General features: G+C 43.9%; 1 protein-coding gene across 1 annotated transcript in view; it reads right to left on the bottom strand.

Annotated features, from left to right (window-relative positions):
* Positions 1–12,996, bottom strand: part of SYTL2 (synaptotagmin like 2) — an 81,917-nt gene extending 68,921 nt beyond the window's left edge. Inside the window, exon 1 of the mRNA XM_066587380.1 lies at positions 12,879–12,996. The gene's annotated coding sequence lies outside the window, so the exon portion shown is untranslated. The remainder of the gene's footprint in view (positions 1–12,878) is intronic.
* Between the last annotated feature and the right edge of the window lie 425 nt (positions 12,997–13,421).

Genomic DNA, 13,421 nt, shown 5'->3' with positions numbered 1-13,421 from the left:
ACAAGATTACCGCTTTATTAAGAAAAAAAGCGATGCCACCAAATTGCAAGCTGCTATCACCTTGTCTGAGAGGCAGCTGGAGACCTGGAAGCACTGGTGTAACTTTAGGGGATGCAGGTGCACCCAGGCCCAGGAACCTTAAGCTGTGTTCACAAGGGCCGGATTTGCCGCAAAGTTTCCGTGCGGAATTTTGCTCTGTCAAATCCGCCTGAGGCCGCTAGTCCCAACTTTAGCCAGCCATGTGGACGAGATTTGTCAAATATCTCATCCACACGGGGCGGACAATTCGTCACGGCAAAGCCGATGCAGCGGCGCGGTTTCACGCGACACAGCATGTCAATTCCTTTTTTTTACCCGTTGCGGCCTCGCTCCTCTCTATGTTCTCTGTGTTAAGAGAAGAAGTTGGGCCCCCCCCCTAAGATTCTTATTTGCCAAAGCTGGTGACATCACCAGCTCGTTCGCGCTTCTGCAGCCCGTTTAGACAGGCAGACCATCGCTGAGAATCGTGAACTTCTCATTCAATGTTTCACAATATTATGTGCAAATAAGGAAGAATAATATCTCGGCAGTACCACCTATTGGAAGGCAACATTTCTGAAAGCCAATGCTAAACTCTTTATACAAGCCCTATAACAACGACTGGGAAGTGAAAACCAAGCCAGAATCTAACTACTAGAAAACTGCCCCCTATGTACAAGAATATAACTACTATAATACTGCCCCCTATGTAGAAGAATATAACTACTATAATACTGCCCCCTATGTACAAGAATATAACTACTATAATACTGCCCCCTATGTACAAGAATATAACTACTATAATACTGACCCCTATGTACAAGAATATAACTACTATAAGGGTGACTACCCACTAATGTTTTTTTTCCGCTGCAAACTTGCGTTTTTTTTTTTTCCAGTTGTCAATAGGACTTTCTAATGTTAAAAACGCAACGCAACTTGCGTTTTTAACATTAGAAAGTCCCATTGACAATTGGAAAAAGAAAACGCTGCGAATTCGCAGTGGAGAAAAAAATGTTAGTGGGTAGTCACCCTAATACTGACCCCCTACGTACAAGAACGTAACTGCTATAACACTGCTCCCCTACGTACAAGAACGTAACTGCTATAACACTGCTCCCCTACGTACAAGAACGTAACTGCTATAACACTGCTCCCCTACGTACAAGAACGTAACTGCTATAACACTGCTCCCCTACGTACAAGAACGTAACTGCTATAACACTGCTCCCCTACGTACAAGAACGTAACTGCTATAACACTGCTCCCCTACGTACAAGAACGTAACTGCTATAACACTGCTCCCCTACGTACAAGAACGTAACTGCTATAACACTGCTCCCCTACGTACAAGAACGTAACTGCTATAACACTGCTCCCCTATGTACAAGAACGTAACTGCTATAACACTGCTCCCCTATGTACAAGAACGTAACTGCTATAACACTCTCCCCTACATACAAGAACATAACTACCCTGTTTCCCAGAAAATAAGACATAGCATGATTTTCCAGAATTTCTGAGGATGCAAAATTATTTTTCAGGCTTTTTGAGGATGCTTAAAATATAAGCCCTACTCCAAAATTAGGCCCTGCTAACAGTTAATTAAAAAAGTCAATTTAAATAGTGCCCAGGCAGCTATACATGTTAAAAAGCTAAACTATTTTGAACAAAAATTAATATAAGACACTGTCTTATTTTCGGGGAAACACGGTACTATAATACTGCCTCCTATGTACAAGAAATTGAAAGCAAGTTACAGGTTGGAGACTTGTGATTACTGTGATTATGATATATCGGGTTCCATGTTCCAGAGAGCTTTGCCTTTCTCTACAAATTCCATTCCCGTTAGCAGCACTAGATCCGTCACACAGGCCATAACAGATCTCTCTTGTAATCCTACAATTGTTTTCACTTTTCTAAAACCATTCAGCACTTTCCAGCAGGGCAGGGCGGTGTTCTTGCAAGTTTTGGCGTGCTGCGCTTATCTGACAGATTTGTACCAGCTGTTAATTTGCAGAGTTATAATGAATCACTGGATAGTCAGCCCCGCTCTGGATAACATGGTGACACACTGATGATTAAACACAAGTGAAGAGGTTAACCCTGCTATAGAAGGTATGGGCAAAAGTGCAACATAAGCCACACTCCACCATAGAGGCCTGTACATATGGCATTGCATGGTGCGTGCGCCCCAATACTGCCCCCTGCACAGAAGAACATTGCTGTTATAATACTGTCCCCTAATGGGAGGAGCGTGCAAAATAATACCCCAAATTTTTCTTAGTAGTAATTTTTGTAGAGTCTAATACCAGCATGAGGCTATAGTCTGCCTCCGATAGCCAGGACAGGATTAATGTTGGCGAGAACCCCATATCTAACTTCTGGCCCCCTGATTTACCCCACTAGGCACCCTTTTGCAACCTCTTTTAGACTTCAAAAGCCACATACATGCAGAGACTTGGAGCCATGAATGAGGACACAGTCCAAAACGCGTTGGAGGTTCTGCTGACTTATAAATGAAATAATGAAGCTACTGGATGCAATTATCATTAGTGTTGAAATTTTCCCACCTTCATTTCCTCTGATCCACAAGACTCATTGGTCCACGAGGGGTCCATGCACTACCATGGGATATACCTCCAGCTTCTATATCAACACTTAGGCTCAACAAGTCTGAGCTGGTTCTATGTGGTCTGCGTCAGGGCCATCTAGGGCCCTTTTCTTAAGGGGTTGGGATCCAAGAAGTGAGCAGTGTTTATATTACTCCTATGTATAGTGACTTCCAGAGTCATAACTAGAAAGTTCTTGGCATGTGGTTTACAAGAACCGACCTAAAAAGGACAGATAAATTGAGATTCTCATAATGCTCATGGTAGTAAATGCCCTGGAGTATGTGCCCTCCCTATACTCTAGCCATACTAATAGATCCTGCGATGAGAAATGCTTTGGTCATTTTTAACTATTCCTTGTCCTTCCTGATGTCTACAAGCCAAGAAGTAGCCAACCACAGCCTCTCCCCATCACGACCCATCAGTGTTGGGCCTTGGGACACGACAAACCCTTATATTCATCCATATATTACATCAGCTGGCCCTCATTGTCTCCCAAACGTCACCAGATTCTTTCCAACCAGTTCCACTGTACTTTTAGGAAGCAAGTGCAAGACTCTTAACGTGACAAGTAAGAAGCCTCCCGGCCTTCACACGGCTGGCAGCATGTGTCATCATTGTTGGTTTTGCAGCAATAAAGTGTCCACCCTGAACTTTGGAAGCATTTTTCATTCTTCAGAATCAACAGCTGACTGTCAATTGGAATTTTTATAGACGTCTTGATGTATGTATTATGGCCACACAGGCATCATGGGATTACTGTACATGCCGTATGGACACTGGGGGGATTTTATTACCCCTGACTGAACGCTGAGCATCAGAGATTTCTATGGAGATTGGGTCAGCCGACCCGCAGTCAGGCCGAGACACTCATTCATATTCTGCCTGCATTTATGTATCCATAACGCTCTCCTGAGGCTTGTAAAGCTGCCTAGTTATGAAGCCATACAGGAGCAGGAAAAGAGCTTTACCCAACTAAGCAATGCACATTGCCATTCAGGGGCTGGGGAAAACTAGCGGTGCCAGGATGGGATGAGACAGGCAACCCCTTACCCTAGTCCCTAGCGCTACTTTGATTACTATAAAAAGGTCATTTAAATTCTTGGCCTTTGTACAGCATGAGGAAGAAATAAAATCTAGATCTGACCAGACTATCTGGAAATCCTGTTCACCTGCAGTGCACAAAACAAACCCCTAGGGGATGAAAATGAGGTTATCAGAAGTGCTGCTACTAGCGATCTATATCTTATTTATGGGATAATAAACTCAAGATTATCTGCATGCATGATATATAATTATTACACACAGTTTTTGTTTTAAACAGTTTCATAAATCTTCTCTAATGTCTATTGAACAACCACAACTCTCAGCAAAGTGGACTCTACCCGTGACCATGAACCACCACTAAACAGGCGTTTGGCTCAATATGCCAAAAACATGTACTTTGTTCAATATCATGTGACTAACTGGTTCATTTAAGAGGGAACCTGTCGCCACATCCATGTTGCCCAAATCACAGATTATTTCGACATGACAGCTCTCTGTCTATACACAAGCAGAGTTGGGTCAGTCAACACGCTGCGGACAGCAAGGTGCCGCATGGCCCACCTTGGACCACCGTTCCGAGTCACACTTAAAGTAGGCTTATTCTGAAATGCTGTAGCATTTGTGAACATATAAATGGGGGCAGTAGGCATACCTATGCCAGGTTCATGCTACCTGAAGTTCGGGTAATGTGAACCCAGTGCCAGGCTACCATTAAACAATGTCAAACGGCATTCCCGAATGGTATGGTGAAGAAAGTGTCCTGACAAAATCCTGAATTCACAAATTGGTGAAGAATCAGTTAACATGACAAATTAACAGAAGGTTACTTCCAAGCAGGATTGCGCAGAGTGTCACATCTAATGTCAGCAGGAGGGAAGCAAAGTTATTTCAGTGGCCGATTTTTAAAAATGAGGCCTCCAAAAGCACAAGACTGGACACCAGTGGATTTCTTCTTCTGTGGGTTACTAAATGGCAGAGTGCACAGAAATAAGTTTCAAATGACAGACGCCACCATCAGAGATGAACCTCACACGCTCGCCTCCAGGACTTCTCTAGAGCATCACTGATCTTCTGAAACGCTCTACCCCAAAACATCCAGACAATCCCCGACGCATGGAACTTCAGACAAGCCTTAAAGACTCACCTCTTCAAAGAAGCATATCAAACCTGATCTAGTCCCCCACTCCCACAATGTGTCTCCTATCCCACCCTGTTTGTGCCCTAAAAACTGTATATCGCATGTTATTGTTGCATTACTGTGTTCCCCCTTACTCCCCCACCTACCCTTGTACCTTCTGTATCACCCCCACCACCTTTGTTTCCAAATAATTGAATATCACATGTAACTTTTGTAATTTCTGCAATTTTTGGATTATTTGTGTTGCCCATGTTCCTCAAAAGCGCTGCGGAATCAGTTGGCGCCATACAAATAAAGACACAATACAGCAGGAGGTTACGGTCATCACAGATGTCACATTAGCAGATGTCTTCACCAATATGCAGACTCGCTTACCAAAGTACTTGGATGCTGGAGGGGGCATTTCCAGCAGATGCTCAAGGCAACATACAAGGAAAATACAGATCAGTTTTTGTAGAGAAGCGAACAGAAACTACGTTTTTGAAGAATATTTGTTTTTCAGAGCTCAACACCCTATATAGGAAAACGGCATAACTAATTCCTTGATGGGGTGGTCTTGCTTCAATAACCATTTTTACAAATAAAGCCTTCCTAGTCAAGAGCCAATTGCTGTGCGGCTTGCTTTTCCTAAAACCTGACATCACTGGATAGTTGTGGTCACAGATTTAGGTTTAGCGCCACCATATTCAGCAGTGCTGTGCAGAGATAATCATCAAGCCATAAAGCCAACGGGGCCAACAACCTAACCTCCCCATTTTAGAGACACAGTGATAATGATGATCCGTTCAGTTGAGGCCGACTTTCGATCACTTTACGGATCGGCATTCTCCATGCTTTCCTATCCTTGATGGCTTTTTTCAGTTTTTCCATGTACATGTTTGTATCTGCCTTCATTGCATCCAGTCAGCGTGTTCTTTGCCGTCCTCTTCTTTGTGACCCACTAACAATTCCAAGCATCAGTGTTTCCAGAGATTTGGCTCACATGATATGCCCAAAGCATGAGAGCTGCCGTTTGCTGATTTTTCCCTCTAATGACATTTTTGTTTTGATACGCTCTGGGACCATCTTGTTGGTGACTATTGTCGAACCTGGTATATGGAGCCTTCTTCTTCAGCACCAGAGTTCAAAAGCATCAACTATCCTTCTATCTGCTTCCCTGTGTGTCCAACTTTCACATGACTATATGGAGACTGGAAACACAATGGCATTTATCATTTGCATCTTCGTAGCAATGCTAGGATCCTTGCTCTTCCATATCCTTGCCAATCCTTGTATTGAGCTGTGGCCAAGTGCAATTCTTCATTCAATTTCTGGCTCCGATTCTCCATTACTGCCAATCTTGGATCCGAGGAAAAGGAAATCTTTAAGCACTTCAATTTCCTCATTGACAATTTGTACTGTACACATACACTAGGACTAAAAGCCTATTTAGACAATGATTATAGCACAAAATTCGCTCAAAAGCCATCTTTTGAGCAATAATCGTTGTCTAAATGTGCCCATCTTTCAGTTTTCTGCTGAACAACGGATTTCAGTTCGGCTTGAAAACAGTCTTTCAGCAGAACAGCTGATAAGACGGACCACATACTGTGCTCTGCCCTGGGAGAGCTGATTACAGCTAATAACATTGTATCAGCTGTCAGCCCCACTGGCAGAAAAGGAATTTATTCAGACAACACCGGACGGTCATCTGAATAAATTCTGCTCCCCTTGGAATAGACATTAGTACCAATTAGCAGATTATGTAAAATGATTGCTCAAAAGCCATCTTTTGAGAGATCATTTGTGTCTCTAAACGGGCCTTAATTTCATAGGAAGCTAATTATGTTAGTTTTTTTCAGAAAACCTGAGGACCAGGAGTTAAGTCACCAGTCACACATATATACATAGAATGGTAGGGTTGGAAGGGACCTCCAGAGTCATCGTGTCCAACCCCCCGCTCAGTGCAGGATTCACTAAAATCACCCCAGATATTCTGTTTGAAGACTTCCATTGAAGGAGAACTCACCACCTCCCGTGGTAACCTGTTCCACTCATTGATCACCCTCACTGTCTAATATCTAATCTGTGTCTCCTCCCTTTCAGCTTCATCCTATTGCTTCTAGTCTTTCCTTGTGCAAATGAGAATAGGGCTGATCCCTCTGCACTGTAACAACGTCATGCAGATGTGGCCATTGGTCACATTTGATAGCAGGACGACAGTGCTGCAAGGCAACAGCACCAACTACTGAGCCGACGCATTATCCATATATAGTATATTTTACATGTTATAGATGTTGCCCAATACACGTCTGAAAGAAAATCCAGATCTGACCAGAATATCTGGAAATCCTGTTCAGCTGCGAGTGCACAAAACATAACCCCCTAGGGGATGAATATGAGGATATTGGGAAGTCCTGCTACTAGCGATCTGTATCCTGATTTAAGGGATAATCCCGAGCTTATTATCTGCATTCATGATTATCTATCTATCTCCTATGTCTATTGAACCATCACCCCACTTGGCAACGTGGACTGGTTCATTTAAAGATGTTCTTTGTCAGTGTCTTTCCTTAAGGCCTCATTCACATGGGAGATACGCTTTTACACCAGCCGCACTACGGCCACAAAATCACATCAGTAAAGGATAACAGCGATCAAGTCCTGAGATTATTTAGCGTCTTACGTATCGTGTGAAAAATACTCTGCAGCGTGGAATTCCATCGGTCGGCATAAATCCTTGGAATGACGTCTAATGCTTAAATAGAGCCATCTGTCTTTTTTTTTTTTATAAGCGTAAGAATGAATGCATTGGACTCCACATGGTTGTGATTTTCAGCTAACATTTTATCACCGATAGTCGCGTAGAAACGCTGGTGTGGATGAGGCCTAAGGCTAAATGAGCAACACTGCTTTATGACTATGGAAAGGGGTAACTTCATGAGAAGGCCCCTCCTAAAGCCTCATCACTGCTGTTGTGTAGATATAGTGACATAAGAGGTTTAAACAACTTTCTAATATACATCGTTTCCATTCATAGTTGTCAAAATCTCTCCTTGCTGTCAGTGAAGGCAACATGCTAATTCACACTCAGAGACACAGACCTGATATCTCGCGTTAATTGTGAGGTTTGTCACAATTGTACTCATTCTATACCATGAAAAGCTACCTTTAAACCTCCATGTGAAACATTAGTCAGAGTAAATATCCCTCAAATAGTAGAATTTATCAGGGATTTTGCTTTCACAAAATATACATTAATAAATATTGCGGCTTGTTCACTTTTATGCCGAGCTCCCCAGTGGGCAGGGTTTAGCAAAGGGGCGTGACCAGGAGAAGCTTGTCAAATATTACGCTAGAAATTGGCATTAGTTATGACGGACATCTACTGTAGTTCATAGTAGCAATAGATTTTTTAGTTTGTGATGCACCGACGGCCCCACTGGCTTGTGCCTCTTAATGTATTTGGCGCATCTTCCTCCAGCATCTTCCTCCAGCAGGCTTCAGATTAAGCCGGTCCTAATAACATCCCTCCAAAGAGTATAAGAAAACTTGTGAGGATTTTATTTATACAAGGGGTTGTCCAGGGAGGAGAAATCCATACCTAGACAAGCAGTGTTGGAACCTCCACTTCCAGCCCACATCTGACACTGGGTAACGCAGTTTGCCCATATCATCATCACCACCACCACCACAGGAGGCTGTTTGGATTATTTTAATAACTAAGCCAGCTTCTGTTGGGAATGGCTTCGTTATTAAAATAAGCAGTCAAGCAGTCCCCTGCAATGACGGGACACGCATAGAAAGGGTCCATACCACATGAACTGGTCTTGGAAGCAAAAAGATTGGAGATTTTGCACTGCTGCTCTGCGAAAAGTATTTCCTCTCTCTGGAAGCCCCTTTAAAGCATACCTGAGTTTTCAACAAGCTTTCGAAAATAAACCAGGTTCCCCTTATCCGCTCATTTGCTGGTGTTTCATGCCTGTGAATTCTGATTTTCGGGTGGTTTTAACCATTTTCCTGTTGCTCTGTTTGCTATCCACTTTCAGGGAGGGGGGGGGCATATAGCAAGCCTAGCATTCTGCCAGTAGTTCAATGTCCTGTACTTCCTTACTTCCCATCCTGCATTGTACTGTATCTGGTCCAATCAGCAGTATGTGAATGCCTACCCCTCTGCTGTCCAGGATAATCCGGCTTTTAGAGACATTCTGCCCAAATGGTTAGTAAACCCACCATAATGTGTGCGTGGTGTGTTACAGGAGCAGCAGAGATTATGAATATTGTTATCACAGTGTCTGCAGATCTGCCAGCCTGCAGCCAGTAAGTGTATGGGAGCTGCCTGTGAAGATAGCCCTTCCCCATGTTGCAATGGAAACATCCATATCCTTGTTAGTAAGGATGTTCTGTACCCAACAACCGAAAGTGGATTGCAGAGAAACTGGAAGGAAGACCCTACAAATGTGGTTTACAGTAAAGTAAAGAAATGATGAGAGTAACACAAACTGGTAGATGAGCAAACATGGTCCGAAAAGTGGTGGCCCTTTAAACATCATTGACATATAGAGCTTTGTGGAAAGCATCTGTCTATGAAAGCCCTAAAAGGTCAGAGTGGTGGTAGAAGCCTTGATCCCCAAATGTGCACTGCCATCTTGTGACGAGAACGAAGCAGCCTAATTTTTGTAGGCTGCTTGATGGACACAAACTATTTGGTTATATAACGGACATTGTGAGCGTTGTTGTATAGACTCCAGGAGCGGAATGTATCCTGAAAGGACTGTTCTTAGCCCGAGGCCCATGTAAACCTCTCAAGAATTCAGTCTACCCTCCCCATAGATCCTGCGGGAAGTGGATGACCTGTAGGAGGGTCTGGCAGCGTACGCAAGTCCCACCGGTGGGGTTCATTTCCTTACATAAGGCCCGCTGCTGTTTATGTCTCTTCCTCACATACACAGATTACTGCAGAAGAACAGCGAGAGCTACATCGCTCCTCAGTGGGTCAATTCTGGCAAAGCCGCATTGTAAAGTGAAAGCACGCCCTCGCTACTACTCCTCTGCGTCTTCCCAAATACTAGGAATGGAGGACCCCGTACTTCTGCGACAGCATTGAGGGATATTCAGCACCAAAATCCACACTGCTACAACGCCGGAACTGAAAATAGCAGAATCTTGCTGGCAGTATCGTACCAAAAAGCCGCAAAATTTGTGGTCACAATACACAGCGATTTTAATGGGATTGTTCACAAGGACGTATTTTTCATGTACAATTCCGCCATGGAAAAAATACAGATGTTCTAGAACCTATGAAACTAATTAGGCTAGTTAGATATTTTTAACGTATTGGACTGTGGCTGCAGGTTTTTTTTGGGGTGATAAAAGGGCGTTTCGGCTACTTTCTGATGTTATTGATGCAATCTTTATTCCACGCGGACAATATGCTGTCGATACACGTATATCCACACGAAAAACCCTCACGCATATGCAGCCATGTGCAAACATTCGCAGGTCTTCCACTGCAGAAATACACATGGAATCCAACCCGGCCTGAGAGAGGATGGTCCCACTCTGTTGCAATTTGTCCTAATGGGGTGGCTAAAGGAAAGTGGATGCAGATTTATTAATGTGGTTGTGTTCTCCCCTATCCACAATATCGGCGAGGGTCCGCCTGCATCTCTGCAAGGGCTCCCACACACTTGCGATTGTGTTTTTTGTTAACGCGATTGTCAATGGGACTTTCTGTTGTAAAAAAACGCAACGCACACAACTGCGTTTCTGGTGCATTGCATTTTTAACATTGACAATCGCGTTAACAAAGAACGCAATCGCAAGTGTGTGGGAGCCCTAATATGTGATTTTCACGCCGGTTTCAATAAGAAAAATAGAAAAAGGACATCGCACTTGCATGAAAATCATAGCTACATGCGAGGGATGCGATTTTTCCTCCCATAAGAAATCATGGGCGATTCTGAAATGTCCAAATACGGGACATGCAGCGACTTCTCAATCTTGAGCCATCGGTTCATAAGGAAAATCTCTCATGTAAATAAAACACATTGAAAGCAACGCGTTCTTCTCTCGCACGATATCTGGCCATATCGCTTGTGAATGCGCTCTTAGAGATCTGTATGCAGAAACGGGTCTGAATAGGTAAAAAATCCTAGCGAGATGACGGCATATCCAGCGACAGCGCAGAGTTATCCGGGAAGCAAGAATTACTTGCCAAGGGTGTAATCACTCAGCGTGGTGGATGTCGCCTACTGTAAATACTATATAACAGCCAGGTAGCAATACTCCAAAAACAACTGGAAGCAACGGAGTAGCAGAGTGCAAACAACACTGGTATAGCAACACTTCAGTTAGAAAGTATCAGTTTATAATCACACATCTGATCAAGGGACAGGAAAAGCTGATACATTGTATCTACTGGTCTCAGCGCTGCACTGCATCCTGTGTCTGCAAGCCAGTACAGAAGTAGTGTGCATAGATGTAGCAGAGCTGAGTCGGTCATTCATCTCGAATGAGAGTAGCACCTGCAGCACCACATAAAACCACTAAGAAGAAATCATGTGGTGTGACAAATGCCGCAGCAGGTAAAGCTACACAGCTCTGCTACATCCAAGACAAAGTACAAGGATTCTCCACTGCATGGTAGAGTGACTGAATTCAATAAGCCCTTACAAAGGGAACTCCACATATCTATAAAGTGTTTACTGAGCTTAAAAAGTCAGATTTGGATGCTTTTGGGGTATACAAAATGTTGCAAGCAGCACCCAGCGGTGAATAAGCAGGGAAGATACAGCATATCTCCTTCTCAATCTACAAATATCAAGTTTGGGGTGGAGTAAAGTTTCTGGCAACTTCACAAGTCAATCAGAGGGTCCAGCAGCAGACCTGCACAGCGACACAAAACTGCCTACAATTTGGGTCGATATCACAACTACACCGTTAACTAAGGAAATCTTGTAAACGACTTGTGGCTACTATGCCGGAGTTCCTACAATTGTTTCACGACTTGAAAAATAGAGAATGCATTAAAGGGGATGTCCAGAGTTACAAGCACATGGCTACCTTTTTTCCAATAAACAACACCACCCTTGTCTATAAGGCTGTATGTGGTATTGCAGCTCTGCCTCATTGAAGTGAATAGGAGCTAAGTTGCAATACCCCACAAAACCCTACGGACAAGGGTGGCACTGTTTTTGGAAGAAAGTAGCCTTGTTTTCCTAACCCTGGACAATCCCTTTAAGAAGGAGTTATCCTACCAGACGGTCATTCCATGTCAACTGGCCTACTTTGGGAGAGGGTTCCTGCTCAACCACTTCTAATTTTACTGAAATCTTTACAGAATGCTCACACACCACCTGTATGAAGTTCTGCAAAGTTTCAGCTTGGTTTATACCTTGGTTGAGGCACTAGACACCTTTTGCATAAAAGGCACTCTCTTCAAAAATTGAAGATGGTTAAGCAGGGACCATTAGGCCACTTGACATGGAATGACCCCAGAGTATGTTATTCCCTATCACACAAGCACACGGTCATTCCACTCATTTCAATGGGACATGATTGGTGGGGTTCCCAGCGGTGAGGCCCCCAATGATTAGTAAGCTATTCCATATCCTATAGACACGGGGACCAACAATTTGGTGGGACAACATCTTTAATGTTGCAATTTAGCCAACTCACAGGTGACCAAATGTCATCTGAATCTAAGGGCGCCTTCACACGGGCGTATGCGTTTTACACACGCCTCTAAGCAGTGCATTCATGCCATGAATGGAACGCTTTTGACTGAGTAAAAGCCCATTATTGAACTTTTGGCGCACGCAGGACCTGTTCACAAGGACACTACCCGCCCCCATTGTAAAAGGCAATTTAGCCTAATGAGGTCCAAACATGTCCTTTTATGAAAGAGCCCTAAATGTATGTAAAATAACATCAAAACCACTACAACTAACCTCACCCACACATAACAGCACAACACCCTCAGTCCCAAGAGCTAGCAATCCTATTCCCAGAGCATGCCATAACTCTACATATAAAGTGCAACTACAAGCAAGTGTAGGAGCCTCTCACAGGGGTATACTCACTGCAGCGCCCGCTCTCCCAGGGTGGAGTTCAGCCCCTCCAGATCTCAGCTAATTAGTTCTCTTCCTCCTGCGATCCCTCCAGGAGTCTCAGACAACTTCTCACTGAGCTGCTCAGCAGGGAGGGGAAGGACTAGAACTATGTACCAATGACAGCACTGCCGGCCCCAGGGCAGCACTGACTAATAAGAGGAGAATTGCTGCAGCAGCACCTGCCACTACCCTGTCCTGCCCCTTACCCGCAGGCAGCCACTGGCACACACCTGTATACCCTGCGTCACAGCGAGGAGTTTGGGCGCACTTGTTCAGTCTATGGCATGTTTAAATAGAGAGGATACTGGCTGACTATGGAGGAACTACATGTCCCAGTGTGAATCACTGGTCTTCCTGGTTGTAGATCGTTATTGGTTGTAGATCGTGAGCTCTGATGCAACAGGTCCTCTCTTTTTGGCTAGGGCGACAGGTGTCATGTGACCAAAAAAATGTGTGCAACTTGCTGTCATGGATCTGCTTAGAGCTGTTAAACAATAGCTGAAAGTAGGCAAG

This window comes from Eleutherodactylus coqui, chromosome 1, assembly GCF_035609145.1.
Source record: "Eleutherodactylus coqui strain aEleCoq1 chromosome 1, aEleCoq1.hap1, whole genome shotgun sequence".
NCBI classification, from domain to species: domain Eukaryota; kingdom Metazoa; phylum Chordata; class Amphibia; order Anura; family Eleutherodactylidae; genus Eleutherodactylus; species Eleutherodactylus coqui.
Note: the sequence above shows the minus strand (reverse complement) of the source record. Positions and strands in the feature narration are given on the sequence as shown.